Below are 19466 nucleotides of genomic sequence, written 5' to 3' on the forward strand. Positions count from 1 at the left end.
TACTATATAAAGTGGCTATACCAACAAGAAGAAATATTGGAGAAATGAACCAGGACAAGAGTCCAGCTATAGGCCCCCCAAAGGGTGAAGCACAAAATAATGAGGTCAACAATCCAAACACTAGTTAGGGAAAGAATCACAGGAGTGAGTAAAGAGTTTGAAAGAGTTGTCATTAGAAATGCAGAAACAACAAATGAGACTGTGGAAGAAAACACTAATTATCTCAAGGTTATTGGAGAGCTGAAAGCTGAAATAGCTGAGCTAAGAACACAACTAGTTGAACAAACTATAACTGTGATGAACTCGACAAAACAGTAGAGGGGAGAGAGAATAGAATCAATGAGGCTGAAGACAGAATTAGCAAGTTCAAGGACAAATTAGAGACAACTAAAAAAGAAGTAAGAAATCTCAAAAAGAGATTAAGAGATACTGAAAACAACAACAGAGACCTATGGGATGACTTCAAAAGAAATAAAGTATGCATTATTGCCTTATCAGAGGAAGAAAGGGGGGGCTGGGAAGAAAGCATTCTTCAGGCCATACTAGCTGAGAACTTCCCTAGTCTAGACAACATAAAAGACATAAAGGTTCAAGAAGCCCAAAGGTCCCAAACAGAATTAACCCAGACTTAAAGACACCAAGACACATCGTATTTAGAATGGAAAGGAATAAGGATTTAAAAAGGATCCTGAAGGCTGCAAGAGAAAAACAAAGAGTCACCTACAGAGGAAAACCCATAAGATTAGCAGTAGAATTCTCCACACAAACACTGCAGGCCATAAGAGAATAGCAAGATATCTATTGAGTGCTCAATGAGAAAGGCTTTCAATCAAGACTACTGTATCCTGATAGACTGTTATTCACACCAGATGAAGGCATAAAAAAACTTCTCAGACAAGCAGCAGTTGAAAGAATCAAGTATCACCAAGCCTACCCTGAAACAAGTTCTGAAAGGTCTTCTATAAGCAGTCAGACCACCATAGATATGCCATTAGTCAGAACAGTCTAAAAATCTACAGGAATGGAGTTAAAATATCTTCAATCTTTGATATCAATAAATGTCAATGGCCTGAATTCACCTATTAAAAGGCACAGAGTAGGAAGATGGATGAGAAAACACAGCCCAACAATATGCTGTCTACAGGAAACCCACCTAACTCAACAAGACAAACACAGACTCAAAGTGAAAGGATGGAAAACTATCATACAAGCCAATAGCCCACAAAAAGGGGCAGGAACAGCTATTCTCATATCTGACATGTTAGACTTTAAACTCAATAAAATTAAAAAAAGATAATGATGGACACTACTTAATGCTCAGAGGATCAATCAAGAGGACTTAACAATGATTAACACCTATGCACCCAATGAGAAGCCATCTAAATAAATCAAACATCTACTGAAAGAGCTATAGCAATATATTAACAGCAACACAGTCATAGTAGGGGACTTCAACACCCCACTCTCTCAACTTGACAGATCATCCAGGCAGAAAATCAATAAAGACATGAGAGAGCTAAATGAAGAGATAGATAAACTAGAAATATTGGACATTTTCAGAGTCATTCACCCCAAGAAACTGGAATACACATTTTACTCAAGTCCACATGGGTCACTCTCAAGGATAGATCATATGTTAGGCCACAAAGACAGCATCAGCAAATTCAAGAGCATTGAAATCATCCCAAGCATCTTCTAAACCACAGTGGAATTAAACTAACACTTAACAATCAACAAAAGATTAGTAATAGCCCCCAAATGTGGAAGCCCAACAGTACACTACTTAACAACTACTGGGTCAAAGAGGAAATCAAAGAAGAAATCAAAATGTTTCGAGAGTTCGATGAAAATGAAGACACAAGCTATCAAAATATTTGGGACACAGGTAAGGCAGTACTGAGAGGGATTCATAGCCATACATGTACATATTAGGAAACAAGAAAAAGCACAAATAAACAGCCTGATTGCACATCTTAAAGACCTAGAAGAAGAACAAAGGAACCCTATAAAGCAACCAGAAGGACAAAAATCACTAAAGTTAGGGCAGAAATAAACAACATTGAAAATAAGAAAACCATACAAAAGATCAACAAAAGTAAATGTTGGTTCTTAGAAAGAGTGAACAAAATCGACAAACTTTTAGTCAAACTCACAAAACAAAAAAGGAAGAAGACCCAAATAAATTGAATCATAAATACAAGAGGAGATATCACAACAGACACCGCAGAAATTCAACGTATCATGTGAGGTTTCTATGAACAACTATATGCCACCAAGCTAGAGAACCTGGAAGAAATGGACGATTTCCTAGATACCTACGAACTTCCAAAATTAAGTAAAGAGGAATTAGATGACATGAACAGGCCTATCAAAGCTAATGAAATTGAAACAGTTATCAAAAACCTTCCCAAAAATAAAAGTCCTAGACCAGATGGTTTTACAAATGAATTCCACAAAACCTTCAAAGAAGAACTAATACCTCTACTTTTAAAAGTCTTCCAGAAGATTGGAATACTCTGGAATACTCCATTCTATTGGAACACTGGAATACTCCCTTCCAGCTTCTATAAAGCCAACATCACTTTGATACCAAAAGCAGACAGAGACACAACCACAAAAGAAAACTACAGACCAATATCTCTGAAGAACATAGATGTGAAAACAATGAACAAAATCTAGCCAACTGGATACAGCAGTATATTAAAAAGATTGTTCATCATGACCAAGTGGGGTTTATCCCAGGGATGCAAGGATGGTTTGATATACGTAAATCAGGGGAATTCATGTGGAGGTCATGAATGCAGGTGAATGCAGTGAGTGAATGCAGGTGTGCGAGGGTTCAGCAGAAGGAGACATGGCTGCCAAAGTGTTTGAGTCCATTGGCAAGTTTGGCCTGGCTTTAGCTGTTGCCAGAGGTGTGGTGAACTCTGCCTTGTATAATGTGGATGCTGGTCACAGAGCTGTCATTTTTTATCGGTTTTGTGGCGTACAGGACATTGTGGTAGGAGTAGACACTCACTTTCTCATCCCATGGGTACAAAAACCGATTATCTTTGACTGCCTCTCTCAGCCACGAAATGTGCCAGTAATTACTGGCAGCAAAGATTTACAGAACGTCAACATAACCCTGCGCATCCTTTTCCGGCCGGTTGCTAGCCAGCTTCCTCGCATCTTCACCAGCATCAGGGAGGACTATGACAAGCGTGTGCTGCCGTCCATCACCACAGAGATCCTCAAGTCAGTGGTGGCTCGCTTTGATGCTGGAGAACTAATCACGCAGAAAGAGCTCGTTTCCAGACAGGTGAGCGATGACCTTACGGAGCGAGCGGCCACCTTTGGGCTCATCCTGGATGACGCATCCTTGACACATCTGACCTTCGGAAGGAGTTCACAGAAGCGGTAGAAGCCAAACAGGTGGCTCAGCAGGAAGCAGAGAGAGCCAGATTTGTGGTAGAAAAGGCTGAGCAGCAGAAGGCAGCCATTATCTCTACTGAGGGCGACTCCAAGGCCGCTGAGCTGATCGCCAACTCATTGGCCACCGCAGGCGAAGGTCTGATTGAGCTGCGCAAGCTGGAGGCAGCGGAGGACATCGCCTACCAGCTCTCGCGCTCGCAGAACATCACCTACTTGCCCTCCGGGCAGTCAGTGCTCCTCCAGCTGCCCCAGTGAGGCCCCGGCCGCCCGCACTCCCTTGGAGCCATCTGGGCCGCAGTCCTCATGATCATTCACGCAGCCTTCCTTCTGCCCCTGCCCCAGAAATCACTGAAATTGTGTGATTGGCTATAAGAGAAGGAAATAAAGTGAAATCACACACACACACACACACACACACACACACACACACACACACACACATATATATGTATATATATATCAACATGATCCACTACATCAATAAAAGCAAGACCAAAAACCACATGGTCATATTAATAGATGCAGAGAAACCTTTGACAAAATCCAACATTCCTTTATGATCAAAACACTACAAAAAATGGGAATAGATGGTAAATTCCTGAAGATAGTGGAGTCTATATATAGCAAACCTACAGTCAACATCATACCCAATGGTGGAAAACTGGAAGCATTTCCCCTCAGATCAGGTAGTAGACAGGGCTGCCCACTATCACCATTACTATTCAACATGGTGTTGGAAGTTCTTGCCATAGCAATCAGGCAGGAGCAAGGAATTAAAGGGATACAGATTGGAAGAGAAGAAGTCAAACTCTCCTTATTTGCAGATGACATGATAGTATACATGGAAAAACTTAAGGAATCTAGCAAGAAGCTTTTGGAAATCATCAGGCAATACAGTAAGGTGTCAGGCTATAAAATTAACATTCAAAAGTCAGTGGCATTCCTCTATGCAAACACTAAGAAGAAATTGAGATCCAGAAATCAATTCCTTTTACTATAGCAACAAAAACAATAAAATATCTAGGAGTAAATCTAACCAAAGAAGTGAAAGACTTGTATACTGAAAATTATGTGTCACTACTCAAAGAAATTGAAAAAGACACAAAGAAGTGGAAAGATATGCCATGTTCCTGGGTTGGAAGAATTAATATCATCAAAATGAATATATTACCCAGAGCCATCCACAAATTTAATGCTATCCCCATCAAGATCCCAAGCACATTTTTTAGTAGAATAGAAAAAATGCTACAAATGTTTATCTGGAACTAGAAAAGACCTAGAACTGCCAAAGCAATCTTGAGAAGAAAGAACAGAACTGGAGGCATCACACTCCCAGATCTCAAATTGTATTATAGGGCCATTGTCATCAAAACTGCTTGGTACTGGAACATGAATAGACCCACTGACCAGTGGAATAGAATTGAGAGCCCAGAAATGAGGCCCCACACCTATGGACATCTAATCTTTGACAAAGGTGCCCAGACTATTAAATGGGGAAAACAGAGTCTCTTCAACAAATGGTGTTGGAAACAATGGGCTGAAACATGCAGAAGAATGAAACTGAACCACTATACTTCACCAAATAGAAAAGTAAATTCCAAGTGGATCAAGGACTTGGATGTTGGACCACAAACTATCAAATACTTAGAGGAAAATATTGGCAGAACTCTTTCCATCTAAATTTTAAAGACATCTTCAATGAAACGAATCCAATTACAAAGAAGACTAAGACAAGTATAAACCTATGGGGCTACATCAAATTAAAAAGCTTCTGCACAACAAACGAAATCACCACAAAAAGAAAGACACCCCTCACAGAATGGAGAAGATCTTTACATGCCATACATCAGACAAGAGGCTAATAACCAAAATATATAAAGAGCTTGCCAAACTCAACAACAAGACAACAAATAACCCCATCCAAAAATGGGGGGAGGACATGGACAGAATATTCACCACAGAAGAGATCCAAAAGGCCGAGAAACACATGAAAAAATGCTACAAGCCTTTGATTGTCAGAGAAATGTAAATAAAGACAATAATGAGATACCACTTCACTCCTGTGAGAATGTCATACATCAGAAAAGGTAACAGCAGCAAATGCTGGAGAGGGTGTGGGGTCAAAGGATCCCTCCTGCACTGTTGGTGGGAATGTAAATTGGTCTAACCTCTGTGGAGAACAGTCTGGAGAACTCTCAGAAAGCAAGAAATGGGCCTACCCTATGACCCTGCAATTCCTCTCCTGGGGATATATCCTAAGGAACCCAACACACCCACCCAAAAAGATCTGTGTACACATATGTTCTTGGCAGCACAATTTGTAATAGCCAAAACCTGGAAGCAACCCAGATGTCCAACAACAGATGAGTGGCTGAGCAAGCTGTGGTCTATATACACAATGGAATACTACTCAGCTGTAAAAAATGGTGACTTCACCGTTTTCAGCCAATCTTGGATGGACCTTGAAAAATTCATGTTAAGTGAAATAAATCAGAAACAGAAGGATGAATATGGGATGATCACACTCTCAGGCAGAAGTTGAAAAACAAGATCAGAAGAGAAAACACAAGTAGAATCTGAACTGGAATTGGCATATTGCACCAAAGTAAAAGACTCTGGGGTGGGGGTGGGGGAGAATACAGGTCCAAAAAGGATGACAGAGGACCTAGTGGGGGTTGTATTGTTATATGGAAAACTGGGAAATGTTATGCATGTACAAACTATTGTATTTACTGTTGAATGTAAGATATTAATTCCCCAATAAAGAAATTTAAAAAAAGAAAAAAATAACTACAACAATAAAACAGAAAGGGCAACAAAAAGGAATAAATAAATAAATATTTTTTAAAAACTAAAAAAAATTAATTCCTAGAAATAAAGTGATAAAGACAGAAATCCCACCAGAGTCTAGCAAAGGCCAGTTTAAAAAAGGGAAGCCTTATGTGAACAACCAGAATAGAGGCAGGTATTCCATGATATCGAAGTTAAGAAAGATGGACACTTAAACTGCAAGAAGGTTGCTTTAGGAGTCAAGTGGTAGTGCAGCAGGTTAAGCGCACATGCTGCAAAGCCGAAGGACTGGCGTAAGGATCCCGGTTATAACCTCTAGCTCCCCACCAGCAGGGGAGTCACTTCACAGGCGGTGAAGCAGGTCTGCAGGTGTCTGTCTTTCTCTCCCCCTCTCTGTCTTCCCCTCCTTTCTCCATTTCTCTCTGTCCTATCCAACAATGATGACATCAATAACAACAACAATAATAACTACAATAATAAAACAACAAGGTCAAAAAAAGGGAAAATAAATAAATAAATATATTTTTTAAATGTGCATAAGGCTATGGAGAAAAGAGCCCCCACACCCAGACTAGCTACGTTTGCCACTTTTCAGAGCAAGGGGACATAACAGAGTCCTCACTTAGTGGTGAGGAGAAGGTGTGGAAACAGGCTGCCATGGCCTTCAGACCACATCTGTAGGTCTGACACCTGGGAAAGCAGAGCAGGAAGGAGCAGGCACACAGTAGGATGCTTTCAAAGTGTGGGCCACTCTGATAGGTGGTCCCCCAGCAGAGATTGCCTGTTGGAAGAGTCTTACATCTGGGCAGAAATGATCCAACTCTAGAATGTCCTGCTGTTTAGACTTCGGCTGGGAGCAACCCAGGGAGGTAGGAGGTGTTTGGGAGTAAAAGGCACTGTGGGTCTGGGGAGAGGAGATAGCATAATGGTTACACAGACCTTGTCATGCCTGAGGGTCTGAAGCTCCAGGTTCAGTCCTCCACACCACCATAAGCTAGTGCTGAGCAGTGCTATGGAAAAACACACACACACACACACACACACATACACACACACATACATACACATACACACACACATACATACATACACACACACAAAGAGAGAGAGATTGTAACACTGGGTCTGAAAGTGTCACTGTGAAGGACTGCAGCTATAAACCAACTCTGCTCTGTGCAGCAGGTTCCTTTGAAGAGGCATCTGCATGGCATAAGTCCATGCTCACCACATGCTCCACTGTAGCAGGACACCATAACATACATGATATCCAGTCATTTATAATTGATAGATCAGAAGGCAAAAATAGAGATAGTCTGAAGATTACTGGACAACAGTTTCCATCATCCAGAAAATAAAGAATACAGTTTTTCAAAGTACGCTTAGAACTTTTATATAACAACTGCAAGTGGAATAAGTAGGTCATAAAGTCATCCTCAACCCATACAAAGAACTAATATTTAGGCTCCGTGAAGCAAGAATAGAAATAAATCATCCAACTGTTCTTTGCTAACCCAAAGGCTTTGAGATTTAAATTCACGAATCCCTCGATATGAGCCAAGGGTATCATAAGGGAAATCAGAATATAATTAGAACTGAAAGATAATTAGATCATCATGTGACAAACTAGAAGGATGCTGAAGGAGTGTGGAGAGCACCATTTCTAGCTTTAAACATGTGCTCCTTTTCTCTGCCATTGTGGCGGCGGGCTGATTCATCCTCACCATGTCTTCCCATAAGACTTTCAGAATCAAGTGTTTCCTGGATAAAGAGCAAAAGCAGATACATCCTATTCCCCAGTGGATTCGGATAAAAACTGGTAATAAAAATGGTACAACTCCAAGAGGAGACACTGGAGAAGAACAAAGCTTGGTGTATAAGGATTCCCCTAATATGCTCACATGTTTATGCTGGGCTAGATCGATGGTATCTTGAGTGAAGCACTGTTGCCTTGCACACTTGACTAGGAACCCACTTGGTCTTGTATCTATTCTTGTTTCCTGACTCAGTAATAAATATGTGAGTTATTTAGAACAAAAAAGAAAGGAAGTAAAAGAGAAATCTTTGGTGTATTGCACCAAAGTAGAGGACTCTGGGGAGAAGAGGGGTGCTCAGGTCTTTGTGCATGATGGCAGAGGAAGACCTAGACTGGGAGTAAGGGTGTTTTGCAGAAAATCGAGAAATTTTACACATGTATCAATAGCTGTATTTACTGCAAACCATTAATCCCCTAATAAAAAATGGAGAAAAAAAGAAAAGAAGACATCTTCAAAACTGATAAGCTCAGTGCTCTACAAGGGAAAAAAGAATAGATGAAAATAACAAGAACAAAAGTAGGAAGAAGGAAGAAGGAATAAACAAGAAGAAGGTGAAGGGGAAAGAATAAAGGGAGAGCAACAAAACCACAGCTGGGTTTTTGAGAAGACTGATCAACTCAGTGGCAAGAGGACACAAGAATGACACAAGGCACTGTTTGGGAGTGAAAGAGAAGCACCAATACATAACACAGTTAGAGTAGAGATTTTAAAGTAACCAGAGCCTTCACAGATGAGTCCATCTTGTGTGCCTCACTCTATAACGCAGTTTATTTACAGGCTAGGCTGAAAGGCAAATCCTCTCTGCAGAGTCCTCTGCCTGTGCAAAGTACCACTGATGCACAAATGCACAAAACTGACAAGGAGCCATTCCCTGCACCTGCTATGAGCTCTCTTGCCTCAGTCCCTAATCTCTAGTTAGGTTTCCTCTCCTCAAAGTGTCATTCTCATTTATTTATTTTAATTTATTTATAAAATAGAAAATATCAACAAAGCCATAGGATAAGGGGGGTAAAATTCCGCACATTTCCCACCTCCAAAGTTCCATATCCCACCCCCTCCAGTGGAAACTTTCCTGTTCTTTATCCCTCTGGGAGTATGAACCCAGGATCATTATGGGGTGCAGAAGGTGGAAGGTCTGGCTTTCTGTAATTGCTTCTCTGCTGAACATGGGCTGAGGGTATGGATCAACCTGCCAATGCCCATGTCCAGTGAAGAAGCAATTACAGAAGCCAAAAACTCCCACCTTTTGCACCCCATAAAGAGTTTTGGTCCATACTCCCAGAGGGGTAAATTTATGGGAAGATCAGATATGAGGACCCTGGGTCCATCCTCTCTCATCTGCCCCCAACCTAGGCCCTGTGCCTCAGACCCAGGCCAGGTCACCCTCACACCCAGCAGGGGAGCAGGGCAAAATGGTAGTCATCTTCAGAGCTGGTTTGGGGGCCGAGTGCTCGCAGGTGACTCAGCAGGGAGGAGCCCTGCCCACCTCTCCTCCAGGCACCAAGCTATCCCCCTGGGGATCCCCATCCACATGAGCTACAGTGACAGGTCCTTATAGGGAAGGGTAACTGGTCTTCCCACCCCCACCCTCCTCTGGGCACAGTGATTCAGAAGTGAGTGGGATGGGAACCTTGATACATTCTCTTTGAGTGTTGCCCAAGGAAATACAACAGAAAGTAGTAATAAGACCATCTTAAAAGGCCTTGGAAGACAGGAAACATCATTAACATTGCCTTTTCCTATTAAAAAATATTTCTTTATAAATGAAAAAGGAGCCTGGGAGCTCAGTGGGTAAAATGTATACTTTACCTTGTGGGGGGGGGGGAGGGCTAGGCTTGACCCCATGGAAGCAGTGTGGGTAGCACCAGGGGAACTCTGGATGGTGGAGCAATACTGTGGTGTCCCTTCCTCTCTTCTTCCATTAAAACCGTAGCACTTACCCCCACACCTATGGACATCTAATCTTTGATAAGGGGGCCCAAAGTATTAAATGGAAGAAGGAGGCTCTCTTCAATAAATGGTGCTGGGAAAACTGGGTTGTAACATGCAGAAGAATGAAACTGAACCACCTTATCTCACCAGAAACAAAAATCAACTCCAAATGGATTGAAGACCTGGATGTTAGACCAGAAACAATCAAATACTTAGAGGAAAACATTGGTAAGACACTTTCCCACCTAAACCTCAAGGACATCTTTGATGAAACAAACCCAATTGCAAGGAAGACTAAAGCAGAAACAAACAAATGGGACTATATCAAATTGAAAAGCTTCTGCATAGCCAAAGAAACTATCACACAAACAAAGAGACCCCTCACAGAATGGGATAAGATCTTTACATGCCATACATCAGACAAGAGACTAATCACAAAAATATACAAAGAGCTCAGCAAACTTAGCACCAAAAAAGCAAATGACCCCATCCATAAATGGGCAGAAGATATGAACAGAACATTCACTCCAGAAGAGATCCAAAAGGCTAACAAAAATATGAAAAACTGCTCCAGGTCGCTGATTGTCAGAGAAATGCAAATAAAGACAACATTGAGATGCCACCTCACCCCTATGAGAATGGCATACATCGAAAAGGACAGCAGCAGCAAATGCTGGAGAGGCTGTGGGGACAGAGGAACCTTTTTGCATTGCTGGTGGGAATGTAAATTGGTCCAGCCTCTGTGGAGAGCTGTCTGGAGAACTCTCACAAGGCTAGACATGGACTTTCCATATGACCCAGTAATTCCTCTCCTGGGGATATACCCCAAGGACTCCATAACACCCAACCAAAAAGATGTGTGTACTCCTATGTTCATAGCAGCACAATTCATAATAGCTAAAACCTGGAAGCAACCCAGGTGCCCAACAACAGATGAGTGGCTGAGAAAGCTGTGGTATATATACAAAATGGAATACTATGCAGCTACTAAGAACAATAAACTCAATTTCTCTGACCCATCTTGGTCAGAGCTAGAAGGAATTATGTTAAGTGAGCTAAGTCAGAAAGATAAAGATGAGTATGGGGTGATCCCACTCATCAACAGAAGTTGAGAAAGATCAGAAAGGGAAACTAAAGGCAGGATCTGACTAAATTGAAAGTAGGGCATCAAAGTAAAAACCCTGTGGTGAGCAGGAGGGTGGACATGCAGCTTCCTGGGCCAGCGGGGGGGGGGTGGGGGTTGGGGGGTGGGATGGGACACAATCTTTTGGTGATGGGAATGGTATTTATGTACACACCTATTAAATTTTAGTAATATAAATCACTAATTAATATGAGGGGGGGAAATTTATTGTATGTCCAACAAAGGGACTTTTCAAAGCTAACCCAATTACCAAATAATGTGATGAGAACAGTAACTATCCATTGTCTTCTCGAACCCTAAGACAGCAGGAACCTCACATTTCCACTATCGAGCCTAAACTTCCCCCAGTCCTGGGACCCTAGGGTAGGGTCCACTTTCCCATATGCTTCTCCCAATTCTTATCAAATAATATTGCATCCACTGATTGCAACCTAATCAACAAACGAGTGCCACCCCAGCAAGCTTCACTTCAGACTGTGTCCAGAGACTTCAGGTGTGGAACAACCCTTCAGCTTCATCACTCGGGTGAGACCTTTCCTTTCATAGTATTCTCTAATTCCATCCCAGGTGGTTCACTTCCTGACAAAGTCCTAAAACCTAGATATAGACCAGGTTCCAGGAGATAAAGCATATGTTCATACATATCCATAAACTTCTTCTTCTAGTGTTTGCCATCCATAAACTAAGGCAAATATATACCTGAAAGCAGTAGTACACTAGAGTTTGCAGTGAGTACCCCCCAACACTTCATCTCCACTATTCTAACCTTTGGGTCCATGATTCTTCAACAATTTGTTTGGCTTTGTATGTTAACTCTCTTTTCAGCCACCTGGTTCCAGATGCCATCAGGATGCCAGCCAGGCTTCCCTGGACTAAAGACCCCACCAATGCGTCCTGGAGCTCAGCTTCCCCAGAGACTCACCCTTCTAGGGAAAGAGAGAGGCAGACTGGGAGTATGGATCGACCAGTCAACACCCATGTTCAGTGGGGAAGCAATTACAGAAGCCAGACCTCCCACCTTCTGCAACCCACAACGACCCTGGGTCCATACTCCCAGAGGGATAGAGAATGGGAAAGCTATTGGGGAGGGGATGGGATATGGAGATTGGGTGGCAGGAATTGTGTGGAGTTGTACCCCCATCCTATGATTTTGTTAATGTCTCCTTTCTTAAATAAATTAATTAAAAAAAAAACTGTAGCACTTAAAATTGGGTCAGTGAAGCAGCTCTTCACAGTAGTAGCATGTGTGACATCCTGGGTTTATCTCTCTGCACTTCGTAAAATAAACAAGCAAAGAAAGATGTGTCTATTTATTTTATGTGTGAGAGAGAGACCAGGTTCAAATACCTATCCCCCATGTGCAAAAGGGGAAGCTTCATAAGTGGTGAAGGTCTACAGGTGTCTCTCTCTCTCTCTCTCTCTCTCCATCTCTCCCTTCCCTTTCAATTTCTTTCAGTCTTATCAAATACAAGAAAGACGAAATAAAGCATGAAAAAGGAGAAGGAAAAGGAGAATGGGGAGAAGGAGGAGGGAAAGAAGGAGGAGGAAGAGGAGAGAGAGAAGGAGGAAAAGAATCAGAAGCAACAGAAGTGGCAGCCACCACGAGGGTTAGAAGGCGGCGAAATAGTTCACTTGGGTACAGCACCTACTTCGCCATGTGCACAAGCCAGGTGCAATACCTGTCCCCACTGCAATGGAAGAAGCTTCAGTGCCAGTTGTCTGATCTCCCTCTGTCTTCCTATGTGAGAAAGTCATCCAGGAGTAATGAAACCTCCGTGACTACAAAAATAAATAATTTCTTCTTCCTCTTTGTAACTTTTGTAACTATGGATCTCTTCACACTCGTGATGTCCACATCGTTACGTAGCAAGCACAAGATGCTGAACACTTAATAAAGATGTTATGTACTTGACCACAGCTCTTTATTTTAAGGTTACCTTTGTCTCTTTTGGTCCTCAGGGGCCAATCTCAAGGCTGATTAATCCTCTCTGCCTCCATCCCAGCGTCAGCAGCCTCAGAGAACACTGTCTCTTTCCTGGCAGGATCTCAGGACCCCCGCCCCTAACTCTTCTGCACCACTGGGACTCCAAGCCTGCAGGTTTTTTTCTGCCTTCCTCAGGGTCTGGCTGGTCACAGCCCTTTCTAGGAAGAGATAGACAGCTGCCCTTCCTGGCTGCTCCCTGGCCAGGCAAAGGAGAGATGACAGAAGGGCAGGTGTGGAGGCTGAGTGGCCATCTAGTTCATCACCCAAGCTGGGCCTAAGAGAGCAGAGTGGCACTATTAATAGCTGTGCTGGACCCACAGGCATAAAGCTGGCTCAGGTCACCTGCCAATGACAGGTTCTCTGGGCAGAAAAGAGATGGTTGGATCTCTGTGAATGAGGCCCCAGGGGGAAGAGGGCTGACTTGGGACAACCTTGAGGTCACTGTGAGATGCTGGGGGTTTTTGTTTGTTTGTTTGTTTGTTTTTACTTTGGAAGATATGGAAAACCACAGCAGTTCTGAGCAGAAAAATGTAACTGTTTTCTTAAGATATGCGCCTTTTTTATCTTATTTAATTTATTTTGTCTCCAGCATTATTGCTGGGACTCAGTGCTTGTACTATGAATCCACTGTTCCTGGTGACAATCATTTTTCCATTGTTGTTGGTGTTGTTGTTGCTGTTATTACTGTTGTTGCTGCTATTGTTGTATAAGATAAAGAGAAATTGAGAGTGGAGGGGAAGACAGAGAGGGGGAGAGATAGACATCTGCAGACCTGCTGCACCACTTGTGAAGCGACCTCCCTGAAGGTGGGAAGCCGGGAGCTCTAAGGGATCCTTTCTCCAGTCCTTGCACTTCACACTTTGTGAGTTTAACCTGGTGCACCACCACTCAGCCCTGGCTTTTGTTTATTAATGGGAAAGAGAAGCACTTTGGCATTTGTGATGCTGGCGACAAAAACCAGGATCACATTCTTTGCAAGTCCAAGGTCCTAGTCACTGTGCCACCTCCTGGGCCCAGGGTTTGCTTTATTTACATTTTTAAAAGATTTATTTATTTATTGAGAGCACCACTGACATACACAGGGTCTGGGTTCAAAGTCAGGTCATTACACTGGCAAAGCACATGCTCTGCCCTCTGAATTGTCCCTCCAAGATATGGGCTTGATAAGTTTAAATTTATTTTTCAATTACTATTACTGCAGCCTGGGAGATGGAACAATGGGTAAAGGCTCAGGTCCTCAAGCATGAGGTTCTGATAACATCTCCAGCACCACATATGCTACAGTGATGCTCTGATTCTCTCATAAATACTTAATAAATCTTACTTAAAAATAAATAATTTAAATAAAGGCCAGAAGACAGTTTACCCAGTAACATGAACACATGATCATGTTCCAGTACCTGGTTTAAGCCCCCAGACGCCACATGAGACCACCATGCACAGGGAGAACTTCACAAGCAGTAGAACACTGCTGTGATGTCTCTGGTTCTTCTCTTTCTCTCTTCCTTTTCTTTCTTTCTTTTTTTATTGCCACCAGGGTTCTTACTGGTACTCGTGCCTACAGGACAAATCCACTGCTCTCAGTGGCGACTTTCTCCTCCTCCTCCTCTTCCTCCTCCTCATTCTTTTCCCTTTTTCCCCTTTATTACTTCAAAAGAAGTAATACATGCATTATTGGCTTACTAGAGGAAGAAAGAGAGGGAGGGGAAGACAGTATTCTTCAGGACATAATAGCTGAGAACTTACCTACTCTAGACAACATAAAAGACATAAAGGTCCAAGAAGTCCAGAAGGTCCCAAACAGAATTAACCCAGACTTAAAGACACCAAGACACATCATAATTAGAATGAAAAGGAATGTGGTCCAGGAGGTAGCGCAGTGTATAAAGTGTTGGACTCTCAAGCATGAGGTCCTGAGTTCAGTCCCCAGCAACACATGTGCCACAGGGATGTCTGGTTCTTTCTCTCCTCCTATCTTTTTCATCAATCAATAAATAAAACATTAAAAAAATAAAAAGTAGAATGAAAATGAATAAGGATAAAGAAAGAATCTTAAAGACTGCAAGAGAAAAAACAAAGAATCACCTACAGAAAAAACTCATAAGATTAGCAGATTTATCCACACAAACACTAAAGGCCAAAAGAGAATGGCAAGATATCTATCAAGTGCTCGACGAAAAAGACATTCAACCAAGAATACTGTATCCTGCTAGACTGTCATTCAGATTAGATGGAGGCATAAAAACCTTCTCAGACAAGCAACAGTTGAAGGAATCAACTATCACCAAACCTGCCCTGAAAGGAGTTGTGAAAGGTCTCCTATAAACAGTCACATCACCATAAATAAGTCATATATCAGAACACTCTAAAATGATAGAATAATGACATTAAAATATCTTCATTCTATAATATCAATAAATGTCAACGGCCTGAATTAACCTATTTATTTATTTATTTATTCATTAGAGAGTTAGGAGGAAAGAACCAGTCCTTGTGCTTCACACCTTGTGCTTCGTGCCATGTGCTACGACTGTGCTACGACTGACTCCTTTTCGTCCAAATTTTAAAGGCATCTTCAGTGAAACAAATCCAATTACAAAGAAGACTAAATCAAAAAATAAACCAATGGGACTATATCAAATTTAAAAGCTTCTGCACAGCAAAAGAAACCACTGCCCAAACAAAGAGACCTTCCTCAGATTGGAAGAAGACCTTTACATGCTTTACATCAGTCAGACAAGAGGTTAATAACCAAAATATAAAAAGAGCTCACCAAACTCAGCAACAAGAAAACGAATGACTCCATCCAAAAATGGGGAGAGGATATGAATAAAATATTCACCACAGAAAAGATCCAAAAGGCCAACAAACATATGCAAAAATGCTCCAAGTCATTGAGAATGCCATACATCAGAAAAAGTAGTAGCAACAAATGCTAGAGAGGTTGTGAGGAGAAAGGAATCTTCCTGCACTTCTAGTAGGAATGTCAATTGGTCCAACCCCTGTGGAGAGCAGTCTGGAGAACTCTCAGAAGACCAGAAGTGGACCTACCCTATGACCTTGCAATTCCTCTCCTGGGGCTATATCCTAAAGAACCAAATATACCCATCCAAAAAGACTTATGTCTACCTATGTTCATAGCAACACAATTGTAACAGCCAAAACCTGGAAGCAACCCAGGTGTCCAACAACAGGTGGCTGAACAAATTGTGGTCTGTACACATGCTGGAATACTACTCAGCTATTAAAAATGGTGACTTCACCTTCTTGGATGGAACTTGAAGAAATCATGTTAAGTGAGATAAGTCAGAAGCAAAAGGATGAATATGGGATGATCTCACACATAGAAAGAAGTTGAAAAAACAAGGTCAGAAGAAAGAACAAGTTCATCTTGCACTGGAGTTGGTGTATTGCACTGAAGTAAAAGACTCTGGGTTGGGTGGGGGGAGAATACAGGTCCATGAAGGATAACAGAGGACCTAGTGGGGGTTGTACTGTTATATGGAAAACTGGCAAATGTTATGCATGTACAAACTATTGTATTTACTTTTGAATGTAAAACATTAATTCCCCAATAAAGAAATTAAAAAGAAAAAGACTCTGTGGTGGGTTGTGGGGAAGGTTCAAGTCCTGGAACATGATGGCAGAGGACCTAGTGGGGTTAAATTGTTATGTAGAAATGTTACGCATGTACAAACTATTGCATTTCACTGTCTAAACCATTAATACCACCATAAAGAAATAAAATTCAAGAGCTTTATGGGGTACAGAAGGTAGAAGTTTTGGCTCCTGTATTGCTTCTCTGCTGAACATGGGCATTGACAGGTCAAACCATACCCCCAGCCTATATCTACTTTTCCCTAGTGGGGTAGTGTAGGGGAAGGGTTGTCACCACTTTCTTAGCCACTCATCTGTTGTTGGGCATCTGGGTCTCTTGGAATTGTGTTAAGTGAGATCAGTCAGAAGGAGAATGATGAACAGCAGATGATCTCACATATAGGTGGGTCATAAGTAACAAGGAGCAAGGGAAAAACTGGACTGGATTTGGTCTGTTGTAGCAAAGTCAAGGATGGGAGAGGGCAGTGAGAAAGGGTTGGGGTTGAATGGATGCTGGGGAACTAATGGTGTTGAGGTTAGTGTGTAGACATCTATCTACAGGGACATAAATTATATTCCTGGGGGTCTGGCAGTGGCGCACTGGGTTAAGTGCATAGTACAAAGCACAAGAACCTGCATGAAGGTCCTGACTCAAGCCCCTGGCTCCCCACCTGTAGGGGAGTCGCTTCACAAGCGGTGAAGCAGGTCTGCAGGTGTCTATCTTTCTCTCTCACTCTCTCTTTGTCCTATCCACCAAAATAAATAAATAAATAAATAGAAAAATGGCCACCAGGAGCAGCAGATTCACAGCACCAGCACCAAGCCCCAGCAATAACCCTGGTGGCCAAAAAAAAAAAAAAAAAATATATATATATATATATATATATATATATATATATATATATATTCCTGTGGCAACTGTCTTGTAAATCATTATTTCCATAAAAACAAATTTTAAAAAGATAGAAACGAACTGGAGTACCAAGCAGAGTGCATGTGTTACCATGTATAGGACCTGGATTCAAGTCCCCAGTCCCTACTTATAGAGGAGAAGCTTCCTGACTGGTGAAACAGTCCTGCAGATGTGTCTTCTTCTCTCTGTCTCTCTATCTCTATCCAGAAAAGAAAGAGAGAAAAGGAAAATTTAAAAAAGCCACTGAGAGTGGTGAATTCCTGGTGCAAGCACTGAGTCCCAGAGACAGAAAGGAAGGAAGGGAGTAAGGAAGAGAGAGAGAGAGATACACAGAGAGAGAAAGGGCAGTGAAGCAGGGCTGCAGGTGTCTGTCTCTCTTCCCCTCTATCTCTACATTCACTCGATTTCTCTCTCTCTTTTTTAAATATTTATTTATTCCCTTCTGTTGCCCTTGTTGTTTTATTGTTGTAGTTACTATTGTTGTTGTTATTGATGTCATTGTTGTTGGATGAGACAGAGAGAAATGGAGACAGGAGGGGAAGACAGAAAGGGGGAGAGAAAGACAGACACCTGCAGACCTGCTTCACTGCCTGTGAAGCGACTCCCCTGCAGGTGGGGAGCCGGGGGTTCCAACAGGGATCCTTCTGCAGGTCCTTGTGCTTTGCGCCACGTGCGCTTAACCCACTGCGCTACCACCCGACTCCCGATTTCTCTCTATCTATATTCAATAAGTAATGATAAATAAATGAAATGAAAGAGAGAGAGAGAGAGAGAGGAAGGAAGAAAGTGAGACTGAGGTCTTAGTCCCATTTAGGCATGGAGCATACATCCCTTTATCTCTCTCTCCAGCTTTCAGTGGGGAATGGGTGGAGCACCCTCAGGGATTCCCCCATCTGTTGCTATGGAAACTGAAGTCCAGTGTGACATCCCCCAGCTGCTCCCTTCTGGGCTGTGAAAGGCAGAAAAAGTGGCCCCTGCTGGGGACTTCCACGGGATTTATACCCTACAGTTTCCTGTCCCCAGTCTAGTGTTGTAAGTATTTACAAGATTATAGAGTTGGGGATTCTAGATTCTTGTGTTTGTTTGTTTATTGGATAGAGACAAAAATTGAGAGGGGATAGGGAGGGAAGGAGAGAGAGAGGGACCGCCAACACTGCTTTAACACTCGTGAAGCTTCCCCCCCTGCAGATGGGGACCAGAGGCTTGAACCCAGGTCCTTGCATTCTTACCGGGTGTGCCACCATCCAGCCTGCAAACTGTACTCTTAGGGTCACCGGTGGCTGTGGATGTCCCAGAGCACAGGCATAGCAAGAGGCCCACTGCCTCCCTTGCTCCCTTGTTGGCTCACAACCCACTGGACTCTATTCTCTGCCAGCCTCATGGCTTGTGTGCTGTCACTAGACCCGAACCTTTCCTCACCCTCCAGTGATTACTGAGTACTTGTAACATCAACCCCTCTTTGCTCCCCAGGCCAGCTTGGGCTCAGTGCTAGAGCCTCTGCCTGGCACTTGTGACCATGAACCTCCTGGCTGGTCTCAAACTTGCCCAGCTGTGGTCTCCCATAGCTTAGACTCTCACGATGCTTGCTGTCCCTGGCTTGCACCTCTCCAGTCCCGGTTCTGTCTCCTGTTACCCTGGCCCCAGCCTGGCTGCAGCCTCACTCTTTTATTTCATACTTTTTATCAGTAAATCTTTTGACAGTGTGGGTTCCCCTGCAGACCTAGACGTTTAACTCTTCCTGGTACTTCCTTCAAAGGCCACTTCTCTCTGTGACCTTCTCATCTTGTGAAAATCTGTGCAGACTCTGAGCTTGATCTTTGTAGCAACTAATTAGTCTCCACACCACCTCACTCTACTAAGTGGTTTCCACTTTCCTGA

General features: G+C 42.5%; 2 pseudogenes; both read left to right on the forward strand.

Moving 5' to 3' along the window:
- The first annotated feature begins 2821 nt into the window (after positions 1-2821).
- LOC103113854 (prohibitin 1-like) lies at positions 2822-3802 on the forward strand (annotated as a pseudogene).
- Positions 3803-7926: 4124 nt separating this feature from the next.
- LOC107522527 (large ribosomal subunit protein eL39-like) lies at positions 7927-8081 on the forward strand (annotated as a pseudogene).
- The last annotated feature ends 11385 nt before the right edge of the window (positions 8082-19466 follow it).

Source organism: Erinaceus europaeus, chromosome 4 (genome assembly GCF_950295315.1).
Source record: "Erinaceus europaeus chromosome 4, mEriEur2.1, whole genome shotgun sequence".
NCBI classification, from domain to species: Eukaryota; Metazoa; Chordata; class Mammalia; order Eulipotyphla; family Erinaceidae; genus Erinaceus; species Erinaceus europaeus.